We start from the raw sequence: 18,828 nt of genomic DNA, 5'->3' as shown, positions 1-18,828 counted from the left end.
GCTTCTACTTGACCATTTAATAGACTCGCATTTTTTCCACCGTGACTAATTTTGTAAGCTAAGCACATCATCCGTTACAGCACACTCTTGGGGCTGGGTAATGTGGCCACAATGGTATGGTGGAACGAGCTATCACAGGTGCAATGCGTGGGTTCAGGCATTTACTTTTAAGAGGCACAAACAGATTTATTTTACCTCTGGTAACCTCAAGAGAAAGACGTTATAATCCAGAATCCGCATTAAACATCACGTTCCTTCATTACCAACTGGGAAGAGCCGGTTTACGTTGGGAAATGACACAGCGGAAGTCATGGTAAACAGAAATACAGTCGCCAGTAAGCTTACTTACATTAGGAAATTTTATTTTATTTGATGAACCGATAGCCATTTAAAGGGACAGGGCTCTTATTTTACTTGTACTTGATTGAACTAGAGACGTTTAAAAATTTGGTGCTGGACTGTGATTCGAATTCGTATCTCCTCTTTCGAGGATCTGAATCTCTCGGAACAGTATAGTTCAGTCATTTCGTTCCTTTTCCCAAGACTGCAATCTTCTCTAGGTCTCCTCCAAAGGTAAGTATGTGGGTCTGAAACCTGATCCAGTACAAAAATATTCATAATTTCATTTCTAGCTTTATCAAGTGCACACCCACCTGCTAGTGAAAATTAACGCGCAATTTCAATGTCTGTTCATGTGTTTCCAACAATCGCAACAGGTGTCGTTATTTCTGGTCAAACACGCACACATCTTACTGTTCATGAGTAAGCAACTGATACTTAAGCTATATTCGTGGATGCACGGTAGGTGTGCAGTTCGATTGTCGCTTAGGCACAAAAGTTTGTATCCTTATTTTAGATTCAGACACCTAGCGGCTCGTAAGAAAAACCGATACGTAACATTTGATTTTTCTTAGCTAACAATCGGATTACGTGTTGGGTTCGTAGCTCCGTCACAGAACTTCACATCATGCACTACATCTTTAAATGCATGCACACTTTGTTACTTCAGAATGGAGGTATATCAGACATCTTTCGTGGTTACATAACAGGGACGAAAGGGTCTTGATAGGAGTCACGGTTTATTACAAAAATTGTCGTCTTTTATTTTCAAGTTTAGATTTGGTTACTGGTATTGGCCAAAATTTCGGTAATTCATGACTCTTCATGGCTAATCATCAATATGATGTGATTAGATTAGATTAGATTACATTAGATTAACTCTTGTTCCATAGATCATGAATACGACATTTCGTAATGATGTGGAACGTGTCATTTTAATGAAAGAGTTCTTTAAATATCATGATTCAATTTCTTTACAACAATTTTTTACACTCTCTCTCATTGCTTTTTATTTCTCTCTCTCTCTCTCTCTCTCACACACACACAAACACACACACACACACATTCTTTTTTATTTTTATTTGTATGTTGTGCTCGACTATCGGCGAGGCACGAAAACGCCTGTGAATGACTTTCTTAGTTTTGAGTACACTTACGAAAGAAATATAAAAACAACAATGAGAGTTACTGATTTATGATGCTCAGTTTGCAGTCAGTTCTGAGTATTATTAGTAACTACGCTCCAGTCCCTAAACCTAGTTACAGAAAGCGAATCAGACGCATTACGTATTCCAGGCCGTAGCAGCCGCGACTTGGAGACACCAGCTATGGTCACTTCCCAGACCGCTGTAGGATCACATCGGTTCGTCTTCTTCCTGCTGGTACTGTAACTGAGATTTGGCAACAAGGCAACGTATGTTTGGCAACTCTGTGATCGACGAGTTACTTCCTGGTGTGCACGGAATTAAGCCTCAAAGTTCACTTGATTTTACCTGTCATTTCCATTGAATAATCTGAGTTATTATCGCTTGAAGGGTAACAAGAGATTGAAAATTTACGGTTTTCAGCCCAGGAAAGTCGTTGCAGGTGGAAACCACAACTAATCTCGACCTTCAAATAGCGGTTTACGAGTTCTAGTTACTATTGCCTTCGTAATAGGAAGCTAAGACCCACACCTCCTCGCCAGCTCTGTGGTAACGTGCTGACCTGTGAAAAAGCGTCTGTTGCGGTTCGCAGTTCCAGTCTCACTGACTGTAACGTTTTTATCCCTTCTGTGAAAGAGCTACAAGCAGTCAGATCAAACATCAATAAGGAAATCGCAAGAAAATGCTTTCAGCTCATAGTGCAATGTTGAAAAACTTACAATGCTGCACAACAGGTAAGGCCTCTTTCCGCTGCTGCCAAGCGAATTTTGGGTTTCTAGGAATACGTAACTATATTTATGAAATGCCACAGTTGCATACCTCTTGAGTATGACACAGCATACCAATTAAACACAGACCCAATCAAAATCTAAGTGAGTAGTATTTTACTAATTCGTGTCGATAGAGGCATGCTTGTGTACAGATACTTTCGTCGTAAGGTTATCATGGTTAGTTTTATTTCATTTCTTATAATACAGTGCACAATTTTCGTAAGGTTTCCTTTAGTGTTGTTAAAACAATAGTAAACATGAGAGAGAAATTAAACATCAACGATATATGAGAATTCTCTGATGTTACCTATGACAGTCTGACAATGCACATGCAGTTTATTGATTACATGCATGTAGAAAACTTGTTCTGAGTTAAAGCTGTCAAACAAAGTTTGAAGAAGAATAAAATATCACTACCACACGACGGCTAATGTAGAAAATACTTTTCTGACATATTATGGCACGATGCGCTCTCCCTGCACATCTTCGAGATGCATCTGCTGCCTGCTGTCTATTAAACCTGAATAGAACAAAATGTCACAGTAGTTAGCCCTTTTTCCACATGCGACTACTTTGGGTTGAGAAGTGAAGGGAATTATGTTCAAAGTTCCATTAGATTGATACCTTCAGCAGAGAGCAGAATCGCGTTTTAAAAAATGTAGCACTGAATGTATTCGAACTCGCGACATCTTATCTATGCTACAAGCTGACACGTAGCTACAGCAGCTCCAGAGCTCGGCAACTATTCCTCCAGAACTTTTGGATTCCACAGCACTGTGAGATTATGCATGTGGCCAGGTCTTGACTTCTGAGAGACAAACAGTTACAGCTTTTCTTTTGGACTGAACGACGTTTTCTAGTAACAGATAGCGCAATAGAATAGCTCAAGTGGAAAGGAACACTTCCTATTTAAACTTCTGCATCCTACACTGTTGGCAGTTGTGTGTAGGTGGCAGTTACGTGATTTTATTTCTGTGATTACAAAATAGTCGAATGTATGCACTGGGTAGCCGAGGCAGCTAGTTCATGGTGATTCGGTCAACCAAGTAAATGAATTTACTGAACATGCTGCAAATTACTACAGGGAGCCTGTGTGTCAGAATTCTCATCCAGTGTGGCGCAACTGCGTTACGATAGAAAAATGACTCGCAGAGAAGAGGATTTCGTGGTCTGTTGGACGGATGGTAGGTTGTTATACCTATGGTCTGGGTTCGATTCCCACTTCCGTCAATGATTTTGGATAGGGAGAGACAGATTCCATTCTCTCCTGGCTACACCAAGTGAAGGAGATATAATGGCTGCGTGGTCTGAAAATTCACATTAAAGATGATATTCCTTCTTTACCAAGTAGACGGTAGGTTGAACCACAATAAAGTCTGGAGTGGCGACATGTAGAAACTCTATCACCAGTAACCTTTCTTATACTAGTTATTTATTTCAAGTGACGACACAAACGCTATGTATGGTCACAGGACACTTATTCCATCTTTTATTTGAGCTTCTGTATGTCGAAAAAATTGGTTCTAAACTGGGAATGCAACTCAGACGCCCTTAACGCGGAATTTGATCCCTTCGTGGCAATACAGCTCGGCTACAATTTGTTGTTTGTTCAGAACTGCAGATTCCTCAACACCTTCACATATTACGCGTGAATGGGATCGAATCCTGGCCCGGCACTAAAGATTTAATTATGTATTATCAAGCTCTATCATGAGAACACCTATCTGCTGGTGGATAATAATTTTGATTTTTAATGTATTTTCATTCGTTGTCAACACTAACGATATCTGACGTTTTTAACTCCCAGTGAGACACAGAACTATTTGCGAGATGACTGTAAGTTCAAGATGCTATTCTGAGCAGCTGGTGGATAAAAATTCGGTAGCTGACGTCTCTTTGTGTGTAGTCAACAACGATATGTGTGGGGCTCTATTCCCAGTGAGCGCTGAACTCTTTGTCATATTATTTCAGTTCGTCGTGCCATTTAATGTTCATACATATTCTCAACTAGCTGCTCGTGAATAACTTTAATTTTTAATGTCATTTTGTGTTAAATAGTTCAAATGGCTCTGAGCACTATGGGACTTAACTTCTAAGGTCATCAGTCCCCTAGAACTTAGAACTACTTAAACCTAACTAACCTAAGGACATCACTCACATCCATGCCCGAGGCAGGATTCGAACCTGCGACCGTAGCGGTCACGCGGTTCCAGACTGAAGCGCCTAGAACCGCACGGCCACACCGGCCGGCCACCGCCATCTGGTATCAATGCATCACCCTATCATCCATTATATATAATCATTTTCATAGTACACTTGATATTATAGATGGGTAGGACACAAGACAGGACATAGATAATGTCCGTTTGACGTCAACAGTGTGTAACATTTTACTTTTTTTTAATAGGACAATGTTCCTCTCCAATAATTTTTAGATTACTTACAATAAGCTTACGCTGCAAGAGAATTCGCTTGTATTTTTCAATATGTGGTGTGTTGTCGGTTTGAAGGCCTTCCATAACATCGGCAACGTAGTGCAACTCCACCGAGGGCTGTCTGGAGTAGGGTGGAGATAGCAATGTGAAAGTTGCGAGCTGTCGAAGACGATCTTCATATTCCTAATGCGATTAGGACATCGTATACTCTTGACGACGTTTAGCACCTGTGCAGTCAGTCACCCAATTTCAGAATTCATTTTGAGTAATCCTGCTAAATTCCCAAAATATTGTCTTTTTATATTGATGAGTAATATGGATAGTCGTCACGTTCATGTGCCGTCTACAACGCAAATTTAATGTTACTATCCTAGGAACTAACCTGCAATACGTTTTGTATTTCATAATCGGAACTATCTGCATTAACCGTCGTCAGAGCACTGTCAGGGAACAGAATGCAGTAGTGCCTTGCTACCTACTTGAGGACCTGCTTGAGTCGTGTTCTAAGGAAAGGGTAGTTGCTGGTTCACATTATATTATACTAGCGAGAAGTACCGACTTTTCCTTTTCTCTGCAAACATCCAGAACTAAATTCAGTAACTAATTGCTAAGAATATATTTGCATTGTGCCAACTCAAAGATCAATAGATATGGATATAGATATAGATACAGATTTTTATATTTAAAGCCATTCTCGTTCTGCGTTGGAATAAACATCATTCATTATTTGCTTGTTCTTGTTACGATTGTTATTGTCATTCTCTCACTCGCAAGAGTTTTCGCATTCCTATTTGGTATCGATGCACATGAAGAGTGGCTATGAAAGAAGGGAGTACTGAATGTTACGTCATGCAGAATACACTCATTTACTTCGGCTCCTCGTGATCTACGCTACAGGAGAAGTGAGATACGTAAAGTTGACAGTGTGAGGACAGACCTGGTAGCACAACTGTGCAACTACACAGTGTTACCAGATAAAATGGTGCTGCGGAATCGAAAGTGTAGTACGGACTTTGCCACAGCAGCAGACAGCTGGTAATTTAGGACCATGACCGTGGATTACACTTTGGTCAGTGCTGGTTAGAGTGCTGCAACTGTAAATGGAAGGCTTTGTTTGATAGTCTTATGCTGATGCTGTCTGAATAAATTATGCCATTGGATATAAAGCGGTTTAGTTTTGAGACCTAACCCACGAGGGGGGAAGGCACAGTGGTCTGCTTCAGGAATTCCAAGCAATAAAACACAAAAAACAACGCAGGAAGGGAGACATGCATTTGGAATCTGTTCATCGTTACGGGGTCAAACAAGAGGGTAACATTACCGAAACAATGATCGGGCTACTTAGTATATAATAGAGCATACAGATTTCAAGGAGGAAACGTATGAAGACGCAGACTTCCTCGTTATCAATATGTGCGGCATATCTTTCGTGTTAACGAAAGTAAATTCCCGCTTTACCTCTTCTTACGTGTCAAATGAAATGAATGCCATGAGGAATAGAATATTTGTTGACTGCGTCTCTTCTTGCTTCCATCCTTACCAACATATTTCTTCATTCTCGTGGTAATCATGACATTCTATGTGTATGCTGCAAAAGATTGCAAGTGGACAAATTCGACATCGAGGTGCAAAGCGTTATATTCAATTCGAATAAGCTTCCGGTGTATTTTTACTTCGTTTGTATTTTTAGATGATTATGAACGTTACGGAAAATTATCTCACATGCTTTATGTTGAATGAGAAACATTGAATGATCCGTTTTGCTTTCCCTACGTTGAAATGATATAATGTCGGCGTCAACAGCCTTCTTCCACGCCGGAAGCTGAAACTTGTATGATTCTGGATTAATGATAATTGAATGTCTCATATGTATAAATAGCCCACAAGGCGACGTCAGAAACCATCAGGGGAGAACGCCGCATAAAAACCAAACGTGCGCGCGCGTCTCCACTCTGAAGAACCGTATCGGAGAATCACGGCAAGCATTTCGCTGAAGAGCTGCCTCGTCAGAGAGCCTAGAAATGGCAGCGTCGTAGCAAGTATTTGTCAACACTCTGATAGTGCATTTACTTCCGGGTGTAGGTCGGCGTTACCTCGCTAAATTCACTTGACATTCGTTTTCCACATCGAAGACTCGTACGATATAATCCACTGCAAGATGACACAATTAGAAAGTTTATTTAATTTCTGGACTCCAAGAACGGCGTTCTTCACATAAGTAACACCTGTTTGTGTGTGCATTCGGGAGGACGACGGTGCAATCCCGCGCCCGGCCATCCTGATTTAGGTTTTCAATGATTTCCCTAAATCGCTTCAGGCAAATGCCGGGATGGTTCCTTAGGAAGGGCACGGCCGATTTCCTTCCCCATCCTTCCCTAATCCGAGCTTGTGCTCCGTCTCTAATGACATCGTTGTCGACGGGACGTTAAAACAGTAATCTCCACCTCCTCTGTTCGTGTGTTTAAGGTTGCGTTTTGAGGCTCAGGCAACATCGCAGTGACTATATTCCGCCTCTGGCCGCCAGTGTGTCGTTAGCTCAGAGGTTTCCTTGTGCGTTGCAGTGCTTCTACTATAAGACATAGCAGTTCGAATCACGGTAGAAGCCGCTGACTACAACCTTTTATTTTCCATTTTAATTAATGGAGTTGCAAACTGCTAGTAAAAATTTCTTATGCGAAATCTGAAGAATGCCTTTAAACATCAATCTTCGTCCGATTTCGACTTAGTAAATTCAGTTAATATCATGGATTTCTGCTTTGCAAATTCCAAGGTGCTTCACTGTAAAATAGACCCTGAAAAGATTCAAACCGACTGTCAACGATATAAATTTGAGCTTTGTTCGTCATATAGGTCTAACACGTCAGAAGGTTGTTTATGAAGTGCACATGTTCATTAATATAGTTCCCTTCTTCTAAATTTTTGCAATAGCATTTAACTGTAGACGTTTTCTAACACCGGCGTTAGCAATTCCTTTCCGTTCTCTGAAACCTTCAAAACGACAAATTTTTCTGGTTTAAATCTGATGACCTTAACTATCACTTCCGATCAACAATAAATACTTCATGAACCCATACATGGAACTCCAAATGTGCAGTGTTCCTGCACTGCTACAGAGCATGCATTGCAAGGTATTCACACAGTTTATCGCATAGACTTACCATATGGAATGAAACAAGAACTGTAATACACTTTACACCACAGACGCTCACTCTGGCTTGACGAAAACATCCAAACATTGACCAAAAGTTGCACAAATAATTGAGTTTGAAAGGAAAAGAAACGAGGTATGAAGCATTTATAAATTCATAGAATGTAGTGAGGTGGTTTAATTTCGTCCCAGTCTATAAAATTAATTTCGGGCCATACTCAGCTGTTGCCGATTAATGTAATATAATACCCGCCTACTAATCAGGGCGTCTGTCTCCGTTGCTTTTGAGCGTGAATGGAAATTGTAGAAATTTTCTGTGGAGCAACATTTAATAATAAAGCGTTTTAAATCATCAAAAGCGATGAGCGGTAGCAGGCGCTTTCGATAAAGAACGGGGGAGTGCAGCGCCGCTGCTGTCGCCACGGCCGCTGCCAGTAGCCAGCTAATGGATCCCGGAGCTTTGCCGCATACGGCGTCCAGAGGAGGACAGTCTGCAGGAAATCTGCCGCAAAATCGTTACTGGATAAAATTTTGATATCGGTGTGTCACAAAGCGAAATAGATTGAAACTGCGCTACCATTACATTCACGTCTTCAGCATTCAGACAGAAGAGGCTATAAAAATATTTTATGCCAGCTGCTCTCGATCCACTGACATTATGAACAGAAACAACGCACGCTACCGCTAGACCACAGGCGTAATCAGCCTAGAGTTTCTCTATCGTGGGACAAGTTTTCCTCCAGGAAGTGCCGCAGTCTACAGTGTTGCCAGATTGTGCAGATAACCGGACTTAGAGAATTAGCGAGTTGGCCAGTTTTTTTGTCCCATGTCGCGATCGGCGCGGACTTAGCCTCTGAAGCGGCCGGCCGCCGGTCAAGTTTTATGTCAAAGAGTGTACATCTTTGTTGTGGTGGACGTGTCCTCTAAGTTCACTAAACTGTATCCGATACGGAAAGTTAATACTAAAACTCTGATCGCCAAAATGGAGAAGGATTTCTTCAAGAATATTGTAAAACCAATAAGGCTGTTGCCTGACAACGGATCACAGTTTACTTCGAACGACTGGAACACGTTCATGAACAACCAGGGCGTGCAACATATCTGTATATCCGTCTGTCACCCAGCGAGCAACCCGTGTGAACGGTATATGCGGGAAGTAGGACGTTTATGAAGGATGTATGCCAGCAATCGTCATTCTGAGTGGGTGGAGTACGTGAGCGCGTTTGAGGACGTACGCAACAGCGTAAAACGTAAGGCTACGGGGTACTCACCTATGGAAGTCATGACCGGGGTGAAACCAAAGTTCCTACTTACAGAAAAGATAGAATTCCCGCCCCGAAAAGCTGAATCGACTGCTGAAAGAGAGCAGGCAGTAACGGTCCGCATGAAAAAGTTAGCTGCTGAAAGGAAAAGGCGACACGATGGGCGATACAAACCGATGAAGTACAAAGTGGGGGACAAAGTGCTTGTACACACCAAAGAGCGTTCCAGCAAAGTGGTCGGGCAGATTAAGAAATTATTCGAGTTATACTATGGACTATTTGTTGTGGCAGAGTGCCCTCACCCAAATGCATACCGTTTAAAATACCCTGTCTCAGGAAAACCTTTGGGTCTAAGAAACGTGACGAAGTTGAGCCTGTATATAGAGAAAGGGGAGAAACGAGAAGCTGTTCTAATTTGTAATTAGTGGTAGTAATTTTAGAGAGATCATTTTATATGTTTTACTTGGTCATTATTAGTAATTTTTTAGTTTATTGTGGCACTGTACGTGTACAAGAGGGAGAAGTTTAGGCAGTGAGGGTGCGTGGAGGTCAGTGACCTCGTGGATTTAAGGAAAATATGTATTGATTTATGCTTTGTACGTATAAGAGTGTGGCAAAGAATTTAGTGGTCAATTTGAAGGGTATTAAAATTGTAATTGTATGTACACGCATTTTTTTCGTGCTTTGAGGTAGGAAGGATTTATTAAAGTCAGTTAAATAGAACTTGAGGGAATTTGAGCTTACTGTGATTCAGTCGTTTGCCTTGTGACTTTGTTCCTAAAGTATCGTTTTCCACTGGGTTTGGGAAATGGTTTGTTGACAGGTTTCTATTTTTGGTTTTCGTTGTAAATAGATTTGTCATGATAAACGGTGGAGCTCGGAATTCAGAGGCAGACACGATTTCAGCGAGACACTTGGTCAATAGACTGATGTGAGTTGATCAATACTTAGTGCTAATATCTGTGTGAGCGTGTGTAGTGCGACGGAAAAATTAGAGCAAGAAGGCGCCTTAGCGCTGAGTGAGTGGCACAAGAAATACTTATAAAATCGCACATAAGTGGAAGTTCATTTAAAAAATTATTTCTTGTCCAAAATATTGTTAATGGATAACTGAAATGCAGGCATTTATTTAACACGCCGATTCGTTCATAATTTGTCTTAGTTTAAATTCATTTCGAAATTCATGCTGCTCCCACACCACTACAGAAATTTTGTAAATACTATTGGCCTGGCATTTTAATCATCTTATTCTGTTCTTTGTAATATGTTTTATATGTACTTGTATGAACTGAAGGGTCCTTTTTATTAACATTCTGGCAAGCCAGAATGTTAATAAGTGGAGGTGTGTGAGGTAACAGGCGAGCTGTGGCGCCATGAAAATATTCTAAGTTCGGAGTTGAGTGGCCGCACGAACCGCTCGGCAAGCCGGGGCTCGTCTGCAACCGCAGCCGGCCGAAGTGGCCGAGCGTTCTAGGCGCTGCAGTCTGGAACCACGAGATCGCTACGGTCGCAAGTTCGAATCCTGCCTCGGGCATGGATGTGTGTGATGTCCTTACGTTAGTTAGGTTTAACTAGTTCTAAGTTCTAGGGGACTAATGACCTCAGAAGGTGAGTCCCATAGTGCTCAGAGCCATTTGAACCATTTTTTTTTTGTCAGCAACCGCGTGGTGCCGAACATTAGCCAGAGCAAGAGGGGTAGCCCAAGTGCGTGGTCCAAGCCGACCGCGTGGCTGAGAATTCCATGTTGATGCTGTGTCGAGAACTGTGCTTTGCGTCGATGAAGGAGATTTGTATGCCGTGAGTGCCAAAGATGGCGGACTTTTTAAAACCATAATGGCAAACATTTCGCAGAGCATGTAGAAATTAATAATATCCAGAGGAATCATGATATCTTAAAAAGAAACATGTACATTACCATTATTGGCATGACGATTCTGATGGTGTAATCAGATTTTCTATATCGTAATTAGTCTAAATTTAGTATCTGACTGTAAATTATACAAGTAACACCCAGCAACGAAACTCCAAAATCTAAACGGTTCATCCGATTTTATCGATTGACGCGTCTTTAGAAAGCTATCAGTGTAAAACTAAATTGATATGAATTACAGACATGTAACTTGAATAGTACATGAGTTATTGGAGGTCAAAGTGGCCAATTACTATTGATCACATCAGGCCATAAGTACTCCACAGTTAGAAGAAAAAACGGTAGCAGCATGCTTATAAATATATTTATTCGTCTATGTCTTTGTTTATATCCGATATATACTATTCATGAAGAAATTGGTCATATATTTACTGTGTTTTAGAAAGCACAGAGACATTAGGCTATTGGCCTACTTTTGTTTCTATTCCTTTGATGCATGTTTATTTGATTTAATGTGTGTTAGAGCGTGTTTATGGTCCAGCCGTGTAGGAATATTTGTTTAATTTCAACTTATTTAAATGTAAATCCAGTATTTCGTACGTGTTTCAATATGTATGTGAGTGTGCGTTGGCTTGGAGACATGACGGGAACGCTCTAGCCAATCACAGCGCTCGTTACTACGGTAGGCAACTACCAAAGTCAATGAAGAGACTGTATGGAAGTGGGGGAGGAGCACTGGGTGCGCACAGGACACAGGGAGTGCCGGATGGGAAGGCGCGACGGACGGTCGCAGGAAATACTTGGAGAGTGTTCAGCAGTTTGCGCGTGGTCGCGGGAGATAGAAATATTTTGTCGTGCCGATTTGTGCACTTGTGAAATTTCCACGGCTCCTGCAGTGAAGATGTAGTATGCGTTTAGAAGTAAATATCTCACGAGCTATGTTGTTGTTCATAATTAATTACATGAAGTAGGAACTATTGTTTCCCTGTTATTCAACTTATATTTTATTTAATTGCTGGACCATCGACACCAATAAGTGTTTTGCAGTAATAAAGGTACTTATGCTATCGTACTCATCATTTAAAGTCGTTAAAAATAGTACTCGCAGATTTTATTTAATTGCAATCATTCATTTATAAATTTCTATGTTACATTCAAAATTCGCAATTGTCGAGTGATAGGAACCTTAGACCATTCGATTCATGTGAATATTCATGTTGTATACTGTAGACTCAGCAGTATTTGGCTTGTAATGCGGCAACTACGTCTTCCACCCCCTAGACAACGAAACCAGCCAAAACTTGTAATATTTCGAGTCTGAGTCTGAGGGTACGTATTTGAGGGTACGTATTTGAAAGCCCGCAGTGCGTTGTCTCACGGATACAAAGCGGAAGCGGCTGTCGCCGTTCCGTTCTCGAGGTGACTGTCAACTTTTGTTTCTTGGAAAGACAACAGGATGTCGTAGTTCTGCGTGCCACCAAATTTCCGCGAGGACTTGCGTTGTCTTTCATCAGCGCTGTCGAATGAATCAGTGAATGCTACTGTTTTCTCTCCGAAAAAGTGGTCTATTATTTATTGTTGATAGAACCAGAGATGATAAAACCATATTTTATGACGGGAACAAGCGTAATACTGAAGACTTTTACTTCTAATATTTTCTTAAATCCGACAGGGAGCCAGAGAGGACGAAAGAGACTGCGATCTTTATCCCATTAGAAGTTGGTTGAAAATCTGTGCTTAGAATTCTCTTTTGAAATGATGGATGATCGGCTCGTAATTGTGTTATTAATGAAACAATGAAAAATTAGGTAGGAAAATTTTACAGAATCTAAAGAAGATGTAGGCCTAGACAATAGAATTGTCTTTATGATATATGTTTTACCTGCAGGCTGCAGTACAGGTACACCAACCATCATAAGCTTCACATAATCACTACGAATCTGCAAAACATTAGACCAATAATCGGGAAATCCATGGTCGTTACCTTTCTCTGGCCATCCTGATTTCGATGACCCATAGAACACGTATAGTCAGAGAGGAAGATTTTAGGATAACCAGTTTCTCACTTGATTTGTTTCAGGATTTAATATTGTAAGGTGGCGTTATTTTACAACTTACAACCGCGTTTTACATCCAATACGACATAAGTAAGCCCCTTCAATGACAGAAAAGCCAGTTTTGTGTTTGTTCATTAAAAACATGTAGGCTATGAAACTGATATCGTCTAGTACTCTTAATTTATTGTATAATGTCTGCATCTTGGGTGACTGGGGAACAAGCAGAGCTGTGAAACTCGTGGTAGAACTGAAGGATACAGGAAGCTCACACATTCCTTCGGACAATAGGACGGCACAGCCGCTTCCGGTGCTAATCCCGGGATCCGCCCGTGAGCTGGACCACCTGTTAAACGGGAACACGTGGCGTGAGAAAACGGCCTGGTCAGCCAAAAACACATGGCAGCAGGTATTCGCGTATTTTCCTACGGACGTAGAAAGAACCTCCAGAAACTTCGATCTGGATTCTAAACTGCGATTGGTCGGCGTTCAGAAACGAGCGCCTTCCGGAAAGATGATTCGCCACCCAAATTTAAGGGGGTGAAAAGACTTTGAGGAGCGAAAAGAGGAGATAAGTAAAAAGGGGCGTCGTCTTGGAGGCTCACGGCAGTCGACGAACATCTTCAGCTGTAATTTTGGTGAAGTACAATTTTGCTATTATCTCACTGAGGCGAGAAGTTCTGCGGTTATAGCTTCTGATCATTACGGTGATCTTGCTTATGCACCAGCATGTAGGAAAGTCCATTTACATTGGTGAATCACGTGTTCCACACCGTTCTGCACTGAGGTTACACACTGCTTGTTGAGATAGTTGTTTCTTCTTGCTATTTAGTACAATAGGGGATGTCAGTTACTCCGCGTCTAATCCCAGATCGCGAGTACATTATAGGGGAGAGCCAGACAGTTTAAGGACCAGTATTAATGCAGGGAGAGCCTGAGATTTGTAATCATTATTTAGTTTCTTTAAACTGTTTTTATGATGAATAAATGTGTTAAAATCACGGCATTTACCCTTTAGTAGATAGTATTTTCCTGTACCAATTAATCTTGTCTCTTGTGTATATTTTATAACTTATTCGTTAAAAGGGGGACTGGATTTTGTCGGCTTATCCGGACATAGTATCGTATCCACAGGATAAGATTAGGAAACAGGAAGTTATCACATGACAATTTAGATAATTAATGAGAATAACGTACTCCTACTGGGAGACATATAAGTGTCATGGCGACTTCAGTAGCGTTAAAATGTCCATTGCGCAAATTATCACTTGTGCGTACTCATGGCAAGTCTCCGCCATCAATAGGCAGTAGAAGAAGAGGTACGTTAGATTATAATCAGTTGTCCTTTACGCAGACCATATACTGACGAAAAAAGTCCTTACTCAAATGGTTGAATTGTGCAACAATATATTTTTTACTATCACAACTTTCGTTAATTTATCTAGAGATAATTTATTAAGAGTTGTCAGTATTCAGCCTCAGGCTGTGCCTAATCTAGCCTAACCTAGCCTAGCCCTGCGTGGCCTAGCCTACCTTAGCTCAACCCAGCGTAGTCTAGCCTAGCCTAACTTCACCTCACCTAACCAAACCTAACCTAAGCAGTTCATTCTATCGACACACGTTCTCTTCTTCCACTTCACAAAACTCTGATCCTAAAACTTAATTTTTACATCTGGTTAGGCCACCACTGCCGAGCAAGGTTGTAAATGAGAGGAAGATCAGGGTATATCGTCCAGTCGACGACGAGATGAACAAAAGGACTGGAAGATGCTTCAGTGGGAAACTGGGAGAAGGAATTTCAAATTTCATTCGCATTTATTGAGTTAGAGAACTACAGATAAACCGAACGTGGCTGGCTGGACAGAGATTTGAACCACGCTCCTCTCGAATGCGAGGCCAGTGTTTTAACCACTGCGCCACCTCTCCCAGTCCTAACCATTTTGTAATGCATGGCACCATTATTAAATGGTTTCATTGTTTTAGGTCCCTTTCCAGTTGCAGTGGTGCACTGATCGTGCAAAATATTACCGACTGAATCGCTTCCTTCTCTCTTATGCAAAGTTACAGTGTTGATGTGTTTTACACTATATATTAGACACTGCGCTTAAAATGCACACAGCAGGGTTTCGCAAGATGAGTGATGTCTTTCTTTCAGCGATTCCGATTTATGTTCGCTGAGTATCTTTGCACCACTTTCGTATGGACTTTTAAATCAGTGATTGCTCATTCATTTCAAACAGTTTCGTAGCATTAGCCAACGAGAACGAGTCATTAGGTTTGTTACTAATTCTATTGTTGATATTGTCTTCAGGTCAGAAATTGGTTTGATGCTTATCTTAATGATAGCCTATCCTATGCAACTCTCATCATTTGTGCATAACCTTTTCAGTCTACATCCATCTGAACTAGTCTACTACACTCAAGACGTGGCCTCCTTCTACAACTTACACCCCTCCACCCACCACCTTGTCCCTTCCTCTCATCCACTTCCTCCACTATCACATTGATGCCTGCCAATGTGTTGCATCAGCCGGTCCCTTCTTTTAGTCAAGTTTTGCCATACATTTATTTCACCCTTGATCAATTCAGTACTTCTTCAAAAGATATCCGATCAATTTATTTCTTCAGAGTTCTTCTGTCACACCAATTTTCAAAACCTTCAAAGCTTCTATTCTCTTCTTCTACTACACTATTATCGCCCACGTTTCACTTCTGTATAAAGAAGAAAAATTCATTGAAAATACCTCCAAACGATTAAATTTATATCAGATGATAAAGGATATATCATTACCAGAAGTACTTTTCTTGCAACTGCCAGTCTACATTTCATATCCTCTCTATCTTGACCACCGATAGCTATTTTGCGACTAAAATAGCTGAACTCGTCTGTCGGTTTCAGTGTCTCATTTCCCAATATAATGCCCTTAGCATCGCTTTAGTTAATTCAATGACACTTCATTACACTCGTTTTATTTTGTGTAGGTTCTTCGTTTGTCTTTTCCAGGCACTATCTATTCTGTTCAACTCGTCTTTAAAGTCATTTGCCGTCTTTGACAGAATTACTTTGTCATCGGCACATCTCAACATTTTTCTTTCTTTGCCCCAAACTTCAATTCCCTTTCCAAAATTTTCCTTGGTTCCATTTACTGCCTTCTCAATGTACAGATTCAGTAACACTGGGGATAGACTACAACACTGTCTCATTCCCGACTAACTAATCGCGAACAACTGTGACCTATCGACATAGTGCACTGTCATCCATAAAAATTCCATCGTTGTTTGGGAAAAATAACTACATGAATGGCTGCAAATGGTCTCCAAGTAGTCGAAAATAATCATTTCAAACCGCTGATCAGTTCAGTTGGACCAGGGGCCCTGTCCATTCTATGTAAACATTGTGGAGCCAAAAGCCAGCTTGCACACTGCCTTGTTGACAACTAGTGTTCGTGGCTTCGTGGGGTTTGCACCACACTCGAACGCTACAATCACTTCTTACCAACTGAAATCGTGGCTCATCTGATCAGGTCACGATTTTCCAGTCGTCTAGGGTCCAACTGATATGGTCACGAGAACAGGAGAGGTTCTACTGGTGATGTCGTGTCGTTAGCAAAGGCACTTGTGTCAGTCGTCTGATGCCATTGCCCATTCACGCCAACTTCTGCCACACTGTCCTGATGGATACGTTCGTCAGTGCCAACAGACAAGCAACACAAAAACATTGCGTGAAATAACCGCAGAAATCAATGAGGGACGTACCAACACCAGGACGGCACATTTGCACTAATAAGATTACAAATCGCCACTGACGATATTTTACAAATAAAAAGAACCGAAAAGCATATGGCTCAATACAAACAGATTTTCATGAACTTATATTAGATGAACCATATCTCCAAGAATATAGAAGCAACTAAGGAACGATAGAAAACATAAAAACTTAGACAGTTTAGATCGCAGTATCACAAGTTATTTTAATTTGCGGGTAATTTAACAGTTTGGGCACGAAGAAGGACCGCCCAGGGTGGCCGAGCGGTTCTAGGCGCTACAGTCTGGAACCGCGCGACCGCTATGGTCGCAGGTTCGAATACTGCCTCGGGCATGGATGAGTGTGATGCCCTTAGGTTAGTAAGGTTTAAGTAGTTCTGGGTTCTAGGGGACTGATGACCTTAGAAGTTAAGTCCCATAGTGCTCAGAGCCATTTGAACCATAAAGAAGGTGGTGTACAGCTCGACTCTAAGACAACAACGAGGTCAGGGTCGCGCATTTGCCTAACTCAGTGTCTTGAACACTGCAGTTGCTTGTTCTTATCAGAGATTAAATTAATTGTTTCATCACACCAGTACAGTGAAAAATAGGGTTTTCTCTTCCGGGATGTGAATTCAGTCCCTTTGCAAAATCAATAGTGTCTGAGTTTTCTTGTCTGGAATTGAATTTTTGTCAGGTTATTCATTCGGAAACTGATAATCAGTGTTGCTAATATTCGTGACCCAGGTTCTCGTGGAACTGGTCAGTTGATCTTCTTTTGTCATATTCTGGAGTAGTCGATACACGCAATAAATTCACGATACGAGCCCACAGAGTTAAAATTGTGATGTCGCACTTTTGCGTAGTTTTAAAGATGTTAATGAGATGGTTCTGTAGACTTACATCGAAAGTTTGTATTCTAATATTGCTCAGGCATAAATGATTGTCATTATTTTTAGAAGAATCTGATTACTTACTATATAGTGTTCTCTTTCAAAGTTTAATTATTGAATGTTAAGACCGTTTGAAGTTATCAAGGTTAAAATTGTTAACTATAATTTTTCAAATCATATTCAGGGAAAATATAATTAACACATAAGTAATTTGTTATGTAAAAGAATCACTGGTATGTATAATAATCTTTGTTCTTGTTGGTTGGTTGATTGGTTGTGTGAGGTGGTTGATGTATGAGGTCAACAGGAAATTGATGATGTGAATGTTGGTTTTGTAACCCACATTCACTGCATTGTGTCTGTAATTAGCTTATCTGAAGGATAATTACTTGAAAGTGTGGATTATATATGATTTTTGTTAACATCAACAACTGAGAATTTTCTTACTGGTGATAAGGAGTTCTAAGGTTAAAGAACCTAATATCTGTGCATTCATTATGAATCTAAGGCAACGGCCTTGCCGCAGTGGATACACCGTTCCTGTCAGATCACCGAAGTTAAGCGCTGTCGGGCATGGCTGGCACTTGGATGGGTGACCATCCAGCCGCCATGCGCTGTTGCCATTTTTCAGGGTACACTCAGCCTCGTGATGCAAGCTGCTCGACCGAATAGTAGCGGCTCCGGTCACAGAAAACCATCATAATGACCGGGAGAGTGGTGTGTTGACCACGTGCCCCTCCTATCCGCATCCTCATCTGAGGATGACACAGTGGTCGGTAGCCTGAAGAGGAAGTCTGGGATGGGACCTGTGTGTCGTGGGTGAATTCACTCTGTAATAGGCAGCTTACCAAGTCTACACAATACATGTACAGGGTGATAATTATTGAACTATATGAAAAAATACGAAAATTCATTACAAACTATTGCGTGCACACTTTATTCAACATGTAAACGTCATTACAGATATTCGGATTTTGGTTATGACATGTTTGATATGCCTGTCATCATTGGTGATGATGTGGCGCAGGTGAATAGCGAAATTTTGCATAACAAGTTGAAGTGTCACAACATCGATACTGGCGATGACCTCCTGAATGGCTGTTTCCAACTCAGCAATGGTTTTGAGATTATTGATGTGCACCTTGTCTTTAATACAGGCCCACAAAAA

Source organism: Schistocerca nitens, chromosome 3 (genome assembly GCF_023898315.1).
Source record: "Schistocerca nitens isolate TAMUIC-IGC-003100 chromosome 3, iqSchNite1.1, whole genome shotgun sequence".
Lineage (NCBI taxonomy): Eukaryota > Metazoa > Arthropoda > Insecta > Orthoptera > Acrididae > Schistocerca > Schistocerca nitens.
This window is presented reverse-complemented; position numbering follows the sequence as displayed.